The 13608-nt window shown below is 45.1% G+C and overlaps 1 pseudogene; it reads left to right on the top strand.

Moving 5' to 3' along the window:
* Positions 1–12573: 12573 nt before the first annotated feature.
* Positions 12574–12667, top strand: LOC118007177 (annotated as a pseudogene).
* The last annotated feature ends 941 nt before the right edge of the window (positions 12668–13608 follow it).

Genomic DNA, 13608 nt, shown 5'->3' with positions numbered 1-13608 from the left:
TCTGTATCTCATTCTCTCTGTCTCAAATAAATAAATAATATCTTTAAAAAAATATATTAGAAGTGGGGCGCCTGGGTGGCTCAGTTGGTTAAGCGTCTGCCTTCGGCTCAGGTCATGATCCCGGAGTCCCAGGATCGAGTCCCGCATCGGGCTCCCTGCTTGGCAGGGGGTCTGCTTCTCCCTCTGCCCTCTGCCCTCTCATGCTCTCTGTCTCTCATTCTCTTTTTCTCAAATAAATAAATAAAATCTTTAAAAAAAAAAAAAAAGAAAGGAAAGGATGAGGTTCGGGCTGTGCCCTGGGAGATAGAGAACCCCCGCTCTCTGGGGTCCAATTGGGGACACAAACCAAAGACCAGGTGCTCCTCTAAACAAGTGTTTCTGAGGTTCTGACTTCTCTTTCCTCTCTTTACCAACCCCATGCTTTGGGGCCACCCTCCCTCCACAGCTTTGTTCTTCCCGGTACCTAGACTTCCCTGAGCTCCTCGAGGCCATGACTGAAGCCCTTTATGGCCCAGCTCCAATGCTGCCTCCTCCACAAGACACCCCTGCCCACCCCCAGCCTTCCCTGCCAAGGAGCATCTCTCCACATCCCCTGTTCCAGTAGCCGCTAGGACCATGCAGGTCCTTCTTGCGCTCTACCCACATGACAGCAATTCGTAGATCTCTTTTCCTTCTAAACAGCAAACTTGCTGAGGTGACACCCTGTGCATTATTAATTGTTGTAGTCCTCTGGAGCCTAGTATGGTGTGATGAGCACCATAGGGGCTTAATAATTATTAATTGAATTGAATTGAATCCAAGCAGAGAGAGGGTATGAAATCTACAAGCAACATGTGAGTGGGAGGCTGGGTCTGCAGAAAGCCAAGTAGTGGGTTCTGTCAGCGTTCAGGGGCAGTGGTTAGGTCGACCTTGGTCCTCAGATGAGCGGGCTATGGTTTATGTCAAGACTGTTCTGCACTGATGACCACATTATGCACATTTGATTTTCATGATGTCATTTATCAGGGGATGCAAACTTTTAGCTGGCCAGCGTCCCTTTCAGAAATCTCTCTTTGCCCAAGACCATGTGTGGGTGAGCCCGGTGCCCACATCCTGACAAGTGCTCTGGAGCAGGGCTGCCCAGGTCCGATTTCGATGTCAGGGGAAAGGGAACCAGGAATGAAAGTAAAGAGCCCTTAAGATTTGCTGGATCATGAGAAATCACATGGAGAAAAATCTCCTATCTCCATGGAAAAACTGACCCCCTTGTCCAGCCAGCTGTGAGTGGAGGAGAGACGGGGAAACTTGTGCTAATTGGCAGGTTTGCCCAGAGGATGGAGTTGTGTCATTTTTCCTGCCACGGTCTGCTGTTGGCTGACAGCATGGAATTTCCTCCTGGAATGAGTTGGTGATTATTCACAAAAATAGCCAGTTAGCCTGTGCAAAGCCAAAAACAGTGACTGGTCCGAATGTGCTGAAGAGAGAGATGGAGGTGGAGGGTGGATTGAGTCCCCCATGTTGTGGCTTTTCTGCACTCTGACCTCTTCAGTGTTCAATTTCTACTTTCTGATTTCATCCAGCCCCCCTGGCTTCACTGGTTGCTCCCTACCAGCCTGATGTCTTCACAAACAGTCCTTAGACAGTCCCTTCCCGGGCCCGGGCTGCAGCCCTTCTCCCCTGCCTCCACCGTGCCTTTCCCTTGCAGGCACCTTGCAGACAGATGGTGCAGTAACCTGGGAAAGGCTTCCTGGATCCAGCAAAAGGGATGCAGGTTTCAGGTTGGGAGGGATGCTTGCTGTGGTACCATAGGCTGCTGGAACCAGGCCTCCCCAGGAACCCCAGTATTAGAGTGGTTCAATAATAAGGCTGCAAGAGACTTTCCCCAACCACTGGCAAGCCCACCCTTCTTAACATTTCAGGCAACTTTTTCCCTGACTCCATCCCACTAGGAAAGGCTACATCAGAGACTTAATGCCTGCCCTGAGCACGTACTTACTGCCTGATGGAGAGTAGAGGAGGTGACTTCTGATTTTCACCTCTCGTTTTCTAGCTCAGGCCCACATTTAAACACAGGTGTTTTCTACATAGTCTGACTCTTGTAAATCAGCCAGAATAGGGTTGCCAGATAAAATATAGGATGCCCACGGGCGCCTGGGTGGCTCAGTCTTTAAGTGTCTGCCTTCGGCTCAGGTCATGATCCCAGGGTCCTGGGATCGAGCCCCACATCGGGCTCCCTGCTCCGTGGGGAGCCTGCTTCTCCCTCTGCCCCTCCCCCTGCTTGTGTTCCCTCTCTCACTGTGTCTCTCCCTGTCAAATAAATAAATAAAATCTTTAAAAAAATATATATAGGATGCCCAGCTAAACATGTAATTTAAGTAAACAAGAATTTTTTTAGTGCAAGTATTTCCCAAATATTGCATGGGACATACCTATACTAAAAAATTATTTAATGTCTGTCTAAAATTTAAATGTCTCTAGGTCCTGTATTTTTGCTATATCAGGCAACCCTAGCCAGGCAGACCCTGAGCCTTTTCCTTACTCCCGTCAGTCATCTGTTTATTTCCCTTGATGGCAGGCATTTCTATCACGTGGTATATTAGTTCACTAATGCTGCAAAATGCTGCATAACCAACACCTCAAAATTCAGTGGCTTAAAATAACAATCATTTATTCCTCTGGATTTGTGGGTCAGCTGGGGGACAGCTGATCCCGGCTGGCTCAGCTGGGGCAATCTCTGCTCCATGTGTCTCTCATCCTCTTCTTGAGACCTGCAGACCGGTCCTCAGACGCTTGTCCTCATTGTCACCATGGCAGAGGTGCAGGAGAGCAAGACGCAATGCATAGGCAATTTCAAGCCTTTGGCCACATCACACAAACTAATGTTCCATTAGCCAAAGCAGCCGTGGTCAAATGCAACACGAGGACGTAGAAGTGGAAAAAATGTGGCCACAAGGAGGGGTGAAGAACTGAATCAAACGATCTTTCATACTGAGAAAAGGCAGAGTCAAAAGCCAGGTGAGCCGAGGGTCTGACCTCATTTTACCACCAACTGGCTAGGAGATCTTGGGAAAGTCTCTGAACTGTTGTTTCCTTATCTATAAGATAGGCCTGTGGTGAAGATTGGGGCGATGCCCAGGGCAGTGAGCCAGGCCTTGTGCAAAGCTCATGCCGGCCGTCTCTGCCTCTCAGCCCTCTAACCCCCTCTCCACCAGGGCAGGTACTACAGACTGGCTCATCCCATTCTTCCAGCTTTACCCTGCCTGCCATATGGGCCCAGCTGAGTTTCTCACAGTTTAATCTGCTTCTGAAATCAGTGTTCTTTCCTTCCCTGGAAAGGGAACTGATTACAGAGTTTGAAGGCTTCTTTTCTAAGAGCTCTGGCTGTGGGTTCAACTCTAGACTTTCCTACTTATCAGCTGTGCCTTAGAGAAATTATTTAATGCCTCTATAAAACATAGTAATTGAACCTACCTCCTGGGATGGTTGTTTTGAGGATTAAGTGAGTTAATACATGTACAGTCCTATTTAGAAGAGGGCCTGTCACATTGTATAGACTCCGTAAGTGTTGGGGTGGGGAGGCAAGGGGATGGTGTCATTTTTGTTGTTATTTTTATTACCACTATTTTTATATCTGGTCTTCTTTCATGGTTATGATATCTTACTTTTTTCTCTCTGAAGACTTAGTTCCTTTTTTTTTTTTTTTTTTAAGTTTCCTTCTGTTTCCTGCCTATTGCTTTTTTGTTGTTTTTTTTTTTCTCTCTCTCTCTCTGAATTCTTTCATTTCTCTTTGCTTTGGCCTCTTTTTCATGTGAGAAGCTTTCCTGGTGATCTTTGTCTCTATGTTTATATTAAAAAGTGAAACACTTAAAGAGATGAAGGAGGTTTAGTGGCCAACCTTCAAGATGGCACCCAGTGATTCTCAGTCCCGGGTATTTGCAACTCCTGTGTAGTTACCTCCTCTATTGACTAGAGCAACCCATGTCACCAAGATAATACTGCATTGCTGTCTGGGACCACTTGCTCTGGGGGAAGCCACCAGCCATGTTGTGAGGTTACTCAAGCAGCAGTGTGCAGAAGTCCATGTGGTGAAGGACTGAGGCCTCTTGCCAACAAACACTAACTTGCCAGGCATGGGAGTGTGCCATCTAGGAGGTGGATCCTCTAACCCCAGTCAAGTCTTTGGATGACCATTGAAACTGTTTCTAACCAGCATATTGACTGCAACCTCGTGAGAGACCCTGAGCCAGAGCCACCCAGGTAAGCCATTCCAGAATTCTTGACTTACGGAAACTGTGAGGGAATAAGTGTTTATTTTTGCCTGAGGCCACTAAGTCATGAGGTAATTTATTATGTAGCAGTAGATAACTGATACAGGAGGGATAGTTGGCTGACCGGGCTAGGGAAGGGAATCTGGGTCTAACTATTCATTAACTAAACTTTCAGCCAGTCCCAGGGTTAGCCCCACCCTATACAGCAGTGTTTAGAGGTACTTGGTCCTCCAAATCCTGAGTTCAGCCAAGCAAATATGCCTCCTAATTTGTAAGAAGTAGGTTTCAGTTTCTTTGTTCTGTGAAGTCAGTTATCATTTTTCCATCTGCTTTCACTTTTCTAAAATTGTATTGATATTGCTCATCTGCTGCCAACTCCTCTTTTGTTCTCTTTTTCTTGTGGGTTTATATCCTTGTTTTTAATTTACTGTCACTTAATAGGAAGGGGGGGCAGAGGGCAGAGTTAATGTGTTTATTCAGTCTGTCACATTTAGTCAGAAGTCAGAAGTGATCTTTCACTATTTCCAAAACCTCCTTGGGGCTCCTGGGTGGCTCAGTTGATTAAGTGGCCGATTCTTGGTTTCGACTCAGGTTCTGATCTCAGGGTCCTAGGATCAAGCCCTGTGGTGGGCTCCATGCTCAGCGGGGAGTCTGTTTCTCTCCTTCTCCCTTTCCCTCTGCCCCTCCCCACAAGTGCCCTCTCTCTCAAATAAATGAATAAATAAATCTTAAGAAAGAAAAGAAGGTGGGGCGCCTGGGTGGCTCAGTTGTTAAGCATCTGCCTTCGGCTCAGGTCATGATCCCAGGCTCCTGGGATCGAGCCCCACATCGGGCTCCCTGCTCAGCAGGAAGCCTGCTTCTCCCTCTCCCTCTGCCACTCCCCCTGTTTGTGTTCCCTCTCTAGCTGTGTCTCTCTCTGTTAAATAAATAAAATCTTTAAAAAATAAAATAAAATAAATTTAAAAAAAAAAGTTATTTAAGAAAGAAAAGAAGGAAGGAAACCTCCTTGCCTGCTGGAGACCACAACTATGGCCACTCTACTTTTAAAAGGTTGATTGTGTGGGCAAATAGAGCGGGAAAGTGTGTGAAGGACCCAGCAGACCCCAGGAACTTCTGTATGCCCTTGGAGCTATGACGGTGTAGGTGATGGCTTGGGGAAGGGAGAGGAGAAGGAGGTCTATCCCACCGCTTTGAGGAGGAAGAGCCATGTCAGACAACTGAAAGGAGAGGCCTGGGCAGATGCTAAGAATAAAGACCATGTAATCAGAAACAGACTGAAATTTTAAGTGTAGGGACAGCATGTGGAATGAGGGTGTGCATGTGATAAAACTCAGAGCAATTCCATCCTCAGATACCATCCTCAGGATGTTAAAGACAAACCCATGGCTTCAGACCACATCATCCTCTACTTCTACAAAAGATAAGGAAGAAAAACTAACTACATATAAGACATTTTAAGAGTACAGTATTAAAAAGGAGTGATGAGAGGAAGATCTTTTTTCTTTAAGATCTATTTATTTATTTAGAGAAAGAGAGAGAGCACATGTGCATGAGTGGGGAGAGGGGCAGAGGGAGAGAATCCTCAAGCAGACCCACCACTGAGCACGGCTTGCCACTGGGCTTGATCCCACAACCCATGAGATCATGACCTGAGCAGAAACCAAGAGTGGGACGCCCAACTGACTGAGCCACACAGTCACCCCAAGAGGAAGATCTTGATCTTAGCAGGAAAGCTTCTAGTTTCTCACCATTAAGTGTGATGTTGGTGATATGTTTTTGTAGATATTCTTTATCAAGTTGATGAAGTTCCTCTCTATTCCTAGTTTACTGAGAGTTTTTATCATGAATGGGTGTTAGATTTTGTCAAATGCTTTTTCTGCATCTATTGATATGATCATGTGATTTTTCTTCCTTAGCCTGTGGATGCGATGGATTACACTAATTGATTTTCTAATGTTGAACCAGCCTGGCATACTTGGAATAAAGCCCACTTGGCTGTGGTGTATAATTTTTTTTATACATTCTTGGATATGATTTGCTTTAATTGAATTTTTTCTGCTCTAATTTTTATTATTTCTTGTCCTCTGCTTACCCTGGACTTGATTTGCTCTTCTTTTTCTAGTTTCCTAAGATGGAAGCTTAGGTGACTGATTTTAGAGGGTTTTTTTTAAGATTTTATTTATTTATTTGAGAGAGAGAGAGAGAGCATGTGCGCACACATAGAGAGAGGGAGAAGCAGGTTTCCTACTGAGCAGGGAGCCCTACATGGGGCTCGATCCCAGGACCCTGGGATCATGACCTGAGCCAAAGGCAGACACGTGACCAAATGAGCCACCCAGATGCCCCTCTTTTTTTTCTTTTTAATATATCCATTCACTGCTATAAATTTCCCTGTAAGCACTGTTTTTGCTGGATCCCCCAGATTTTGAGAAGTTGTATGTTCCTTTAGCTCACCATATTTTGAAATTTCTCTTGACATTTTTTCTTTGACCCATGTATTATTTGGAAGTGTGTTGTTTAATCTCCAAGTATTTGGGGATTTTCCAGCTCTCTCTCTGTTATTGATTTCTAGTTAATTTCACTGTGGTCTGAAAGCATACATTGTATAATTTCCATTCTTCTAAATTTGTTAAGGTGTGTTTTATAGCCCCAAAGGTGGTCTATCTTGTTGTATATGTCATGTGTGCTTAAGAAAAATGTCTATTCTGCTGTTGTTAGATGAAGGGATCTATAGATGTCAACTATATCCAGTTAAGTGATGGTGCTTTTGAGTTCAGACGTTTTAAATTTTTACAAAGGCAATATATTCATGCATTGCATGTATTGTTTCTGTAAAATAACAACACAACCCAACAAAAACAACGGATGAAGTTTTTTTCAAAGCAATAATGAGCCAAGGCAGGAGGTGTTTGTGGGGAACAACCTTGTGATCATCACTGAGGGTGCATCTACTCATTCTGCCAGCGCTGCCAGTTCAGATGGCAACCCAGGGTTTGGATCCATTGCACTGACAAGAGTCAGCGGCACAGTTAGTGCCAGGGGATGGGCTTGGGCTGGGAAGAGGACGGTGCATCTATGATCCCCTCCCAAATGCAAGCACAAACTGCTGGTGATAAATGACTCAAGTCCTGCCAAGCCTGTTCAACTGTGATTATAATAAAAGGCATGAAGTTTATGTTCAGGCTCTGGGCTTGTTTATTTGATTAAGCAATTGAAGGCTTACGTCACTTTTGCCTTGTGTTTTTGGCTGGGCATTAAGCATGCCAGCTCATGGAACCAGAGGTACCTACCGGAGAAAACGAAAATATCACAGATGAAATTATACTTCCAGGCTTTTCTCTGGCAATTGTCATCGAACATACTACACTTCTTTGTTACACCACTCCTTTCATAATGGACGTGAAATGTAGGAAATCTCAAGTTCAGAAAGAAACCATAGCAACCAAAAAATGTCTACTAAATGAATTTGGACAGTTCAATGTAAATAACCTAATGTTGCTGCAAGTAATCTTACCCAGCATTCTGTCAAAAGTTCTCTTGTTTGTCCCTTTCTTTCTGGCAACTCTCATTCTTCAAATGGAAGAAGTCCATGTATAAGGAAGGGCTCGGTGCCCTATGCAATCACACAGTGGGGGGCTGGGCAAGTCAGGGGTCTGTTTTCCGATTGTGGATATGTTCATCTGATTTTATCAAGGTATTCGAAATTAGTTTCTGGACATCAACCACAGAGAACCTGGATTTTATAGAGATAGCAATTATGAGAGGGGCAGGGGCAAGGACACAGGCCTATGTGTTTGCATACATATATAAAGAATCATGGGGCGCCTGGGTGGCTCAGTTGGTTAAGCGACTGCCTTCGGCTCAGGTCATGATCCTGGAGTTCCGGGATCGAGTCCTACATCGGGCTCCCTGCTGAGCAGGGAGTCTGCTTCTCCCTCTGACCCTCCCCCCTCTCATGTGCTCTCTCTCATTCTCTCTCTCAAATAAATAAAATCTTTAAAAAAAAAAGAATCATGATAAAATTTCCACTGTCTTACTCATAGGAGTTAGAAGTCCTGTGAATTAAACAGTATCTCTTGATAATTAATTTTTTAAAGTTAGAATCATCTAGAATACTCGAAAACCTTTTTAGCCCAATATCAGACTGAATTTGTGAGAGAGTGAGCGATTGTGTGCATGTGGGTGTATGTGCACACATGTATATATGTACCTTTTTGGAAATACATTCATTTATGATGGAGGTGATGATGTCATTGGTAAGGATAAAGCTATTAAAAGAAAGCACAATTTATATACCTGTTTGTAATAAACTCAGGGTTCATGGGGAGCAAAAATAGTTTCATAAATCAGTTACTGTGCCCACCTGTTATATACAAATTATAGTATTTGGAGGAATGATGGATTTTATTATAGTCATATGACACTTCTCAGTGAATATATTTCTCTAATCATTTGTAAATCTTAGAGCTTTCAACTTCTATATTCAAAACCAATTTCTTTACTGATTCTGTAAAAAAAATTCAATTGTTTTAAAAGAAGAGTTCAAATTTACATGTAATTATTCTGCAGAAAACCAACATTTTTTTTTAAGTGTTGGGATATGAGGAGTAGTTGTTTTGTGAACCTACAGATAAGCTAAGGAATATAATATCCCTTTGAAAATGCTTTCCAAGGGCACCTGAGTGGCTCAATTAGTTAAGCATCCGACTCCTGGTTTCGGCTCAGGGTCGTGGGATCGACCCCCGTGTCAGGCTCTGTGCTCAAGGGGGAGTCTGCTTAAGATTCTCTCTCTCCCTCTTCTTCTGCTCTCCCCAATAAATAAATAAATCTTAAAAAAAAAAAAGAAAAGAAAAGAAAATGCTTTCCAAAGGCTATGGAAAATTAACTTGCATAATGTTCCCCTCTAATAAGCCATTAATTTATAGCCTTTCCAAACACATTTGCCTGGATCTTAGAAGTAACAGTTCAGCTGTCATTGCTCCTCTCATAACTGTGTCCAAGTACCTCCATGTGGCTGCCAAAAGCCAGAGGATGCTCTTGATACATTCCTCAGAGTCCCTACATGTATCTAGATCTACGCAGAAGAGTTACAAGATTCTAAATTTTACTTCAACTCAGTGTCATAATGCTGCCTTTGGGTGAAGCATTGTGTTTTCTGGTATCCTTTTGTAAGTACAAATATGCCCATGAGAATGTATAATCAGATTGCTGTCCTACTAGCTTGCTTTTCCTCAATGACTTCCAGGATGAAGGGTGGATAGGCCAATGCTGCTTTATGCATTACTGTCAGTGAAAGAAGGAGAAAAAAGAAACTTTGGCTTATGTGTCAATCGGGATTAGATTTAGCCTATGAAACAGAAAAATCAAAGTATGGCTTAAATATGATAGAAGCCTATGTCTTCCTTCTATAAAGAAAGTGCAGAGGCAAGTGTCCAAGGACGATGGGATCTAAGCTCCGTATTTCTGGGGCTCCATCCTGTTTTATAGCTTCCATCCTCAAAGTTCCCTCAGGGTTCATGATGGGCTGCTGCAGACCAGAAGTAAAGACAAAAAGGGGCTCCACCCTGCTGAGTCAGCTCCCTTCGGACTGCCTTCCTAGGAGTCCTGCAGAATTTATCTTATTGGCTAGAAACAAGTCACATAAACACATCTAGAGGCAAAGGAGCCTAGGAAATCAGTATTTTTTTCTTGGTCACAATGTGCCCAGCTAAAAATAGGGGCAAGTAAAGAGGAAGTGAGGAGTAGAGAAGGAATCCTGGGGGTGACAACTAGCCATTTCTGCATTTGGCAAGACATGAAGGTCATGACTGGGCTTGGAACAACATCTGGGCTGATGCTGTTCTAGGCTCTCAAGAGAATGCCTGTTTTGTCTACACTTCCCTGCTTTGTCTAGGCTTTTCCTGGGTGCGAGACAATCCTAAGGGCTAAAGCAGCCTAGTCCTGGCAAGTGTATTTATTTGTCCAGAGGCATCAGGCCTAAAATCAATACCAATGCACAGAGATTCACTGAGTATACTCCAAGTGGGCCACATGGAAGCAGTAATAACCCTGGGGGTGCGGGGTCAGTGACCTGAGTGACTTGTAAGCTAGGAAAACAGCTTAGAACCGTGCTTCCAAAACTGCTTTTCCCCCAGTCCATAGCAGACCAATATGAACTCCTACTGTGATGACCACAGGGGTTCAGCAATACCCAACATAGTCTATTCCTTGTTGGAAGAGACTAGTCCTCTGATCACACACTTGGAGGTCATAATGTCAACTTGCTATAAAAGTGTTCTACATGTTTATTCTGTTTCAGGGATGGAAGGTCATCCTGCTGATACAGTCAGCCCCCTGAGACAAACTGCCTTCTGAGCATCCTAACTTCCTGCCCATTTTCCCCACCTCCAGGATTCCATCAATTCCAATAACTTCCCTTCTTGTTTAATTTAGGCAGACTTGGTTTCTGTACTTGCGAACAGGCCAGTCCTGAATCAGTGGATATTATCCCCATTGTACAGATAAGGAAACCAAGGCCCAGGTTCAGTGATGCTCCTGGGGTCACACAGGTTACTATATGGCAGAGAATGAGGATTAGAACTTAGTCTCAATCCATGCAAAGGGAGAGGCAACATCAAACCTGACTTTGGTAACACCAACGTCACTCTTGCCTTGGGACTTTGTCTCCATCCTTGCAGCCAGGGGACAACATGGGCATGCGTCATGAGCAGAAATACACAGACCCTTCCACAGCCCTCGGCTTCTCTTGACAGCATCAACCAGGCAGCTTGAGACTGATCCCCCTCAAACCCCTGCCCTCCTCCGACCTGCTGAATCCTATGTTTACCCCGCTCACTGAACCATTTCTTCAGATCAGAAGTGAAAACCCACCGCAGAACACAGTACAATCTTCCATGCCTCTCGGCAGCTTAGTTGAGCATTGCTTTTAAACCCTTATTCTTGGGGCGCCTGGGTGGCTCAGTTGGTTAAGCGACTGCCTTCGGCTCAGGTCATGATCCTGGAGTCCCAGGATCGAGTCCCACATCAGGCTCCCTGCTCAGCAGGGGGTCTGCTTCTCCCTCTGCCCTCTTCCCTCTCATGCTCTCTGTCTCTCATTCTCTCTCTCTCAAATAAATAAATAAAATCTTTAAAAAATAAAATAAAATAAAAAATAAACCCTTATTCTCATCTTTGTTTCATGCTTACAGAAATGGATTCCTTTTATTCCTTTACCCCCCCTCCCCAGGAATAATCCTTTTGGAATTTAAGCTTTTTTTTTTTTTTTTTTAAGATTTATTTGACAGAGACACAGCGAGAGAGGGAACACAAGCAGGGGGAGTGGGAGAGGGAGAAGCAGGCTCCCCGCCGAGCAGGGAGCCCGATGCGGGGCTCGATGCGGGGCTCGATGCGGGGCTCGATGCGGGGCTCGATCCCAAGACCCTGGGATCATGACCCGAGCCAAAGGCAGACGCTTAACGACTGAGCCACCCAGGCACCCCTGGAATTTAAGCTTTTAAAGAGGAATTCCTTCGATTATTTGAAAGGCAGCCCTCCTCGGCCTTCAGGGAGAGGGTTCGGAGGCGGGCCCAGGGCTGTGTGGGGACACACACCTCGATGCTGCATCGCATCAGGAGGGGAAAGCTCAGGCAGCCCGAAGGAAAGGGGCTCTGGCTCTCTGCTCAGATCTGGCCTCCCTTCCTCCATCTTCCCCTCCATTTCTATACTAGTCAGCACCAAGAGCAATCTTGGAAAAAGTGGAGAGAGGGACTGGGTGGGTGGAAGAAAATGACACTGAAATGTCACCTGCAGTGGGGGAGGGGAAGGATGATGTCAGCACACCTGGGGCGGGGCCCCTCATTTTCCAGGGTCCATGAAGACATCCAAGAGGAGGATTCCAGGGTGTGGGGGACACCGCAGTTCGCCGCCAGCTCCCTCTGCTGTCGCCCGGCTGCTAGGAGGAGGACTGTCAGTGGGCAGCCTTGCCTGTCAGCCTCTTCAGGGATCACCTCCGCCACAGAGAGCCACCTAGACCAGGGTAGCACTCCTCCAGAGGTGCCCCACATCCAGGGCCTGAGGGCGGCAGGAGTGTAAGGACCTGGCCATGTCAGCTCAACTCGGGATAATGCTGGAAGGTGTGGGCTCACAAAGCCTGCTGTTGGGTTGCGTCTCAGCACCACTGCTCCATGCCCTTTGCTCTCTTCCACAGGTGGTGGTCCCAAGGGTGAGGCCTGATAAACACCCTGCTCACAAACTCTCTCTGAGTCCACCTCCCAGGGAGCCCAGCCCAGGAACAGAGACTGTTGACTCACGAGCTAACGCTCCTAACACCAAAAAATACTGCGCGCTGGTGGTCATTTTGGCAACACATATGCTAAAACTGGAACGATGCAGAGAAGATTCGCCTGGTCCCTGCGCAAATTCGTGAAGTGTCCCACATTTTTTAAAACACAACTACGCACTATAGTTTTATGTTCACAGGACAATTATAAAATTAATTGTTAAAATGTTGATTCACTGCTTATGGCATCAGTAAATTCCTTCAGTCCTCAGTGCACATCTTTATGTACATCGTGTGGAGATAAAAAGTCCTAAGAGGTAGTTACTATTATCCCACTTTACAGGTGAGGCAAGCAAGAATCAGTGAGGACAAGCAGTTTGCCCAACATGGCACAACGGATGGCAGAGCCAGAATTTGAACCCAGACAGGCTGGTTCCAGAATCTGTGCTCTCAGCACCACACTCACCTTCCTCTCAGTACTTTGTCTCCTGACTATTTCTTCCTATGGGGCTGGGGTGTGAGACTGTGTCCCAGTCTCAAAAACTATCAGGGTCAGGAAAGTAAAAAATAATAGTAATAATAAGTATAGGAATAATACGTATAAGAATATCAGAGAAAAGAATAGCACAAACTTGAATATAAATGGCAAATCTCAAAGTAAAATTTTTTAAACTTAAAAACATGATTCTCATGGGGGCACGTGGGTGGCTCAGTCAGTTAAGCATCTGCCATCAGCCCAGATCCGGGGATTGAGCCCCACGTCAGGCTTGCTGCTCGGCGGGTAGTTTGTTTCTCCCTCTGCTCCCCCCGCTGCTCCTCCTGTCTCTCTCAAACAAATAAAAAAAAATCTTAAAAAAAAAAAAAACCATGATTCTCATAGAAACGTAAAATGAGCATATGCCAAACATATGTTTAACTGACTGTATCAGTGTCCTAGAGCTGCTATAACAAATTACCGCAAACCAGATGGCTCAAACCAATAGAAGTTTATTTCTCTTACCGTTCTGGGGCCAGAAGCCCCAAATCATGGTGCCACCAAGGCTGCACTCCCCCAAAGGCTCTAAGGGAGCCTCTTTCCTTGCCTCTCAGCTTCTAGTGACTTTG

The sequence above is a fragment of the Mirounga leonina genome, unplaced genomic scaffold (assembly GCF_011800145.1).
Source record: "Mirounga leonina isolate KUSES-001 unplaced genomic scaffold, KU_Mleo_1.0 Mir_115, whole genome shotgun sequence".
NCBI lineage: Eukaryota > Metazoa > Chordata > Mammalia > Carnivora > Phocidae > Mirounga > Mirounga leonina.
This window is presented reverse-complemented; position numbering and strand designations above follow the sequence as displayed.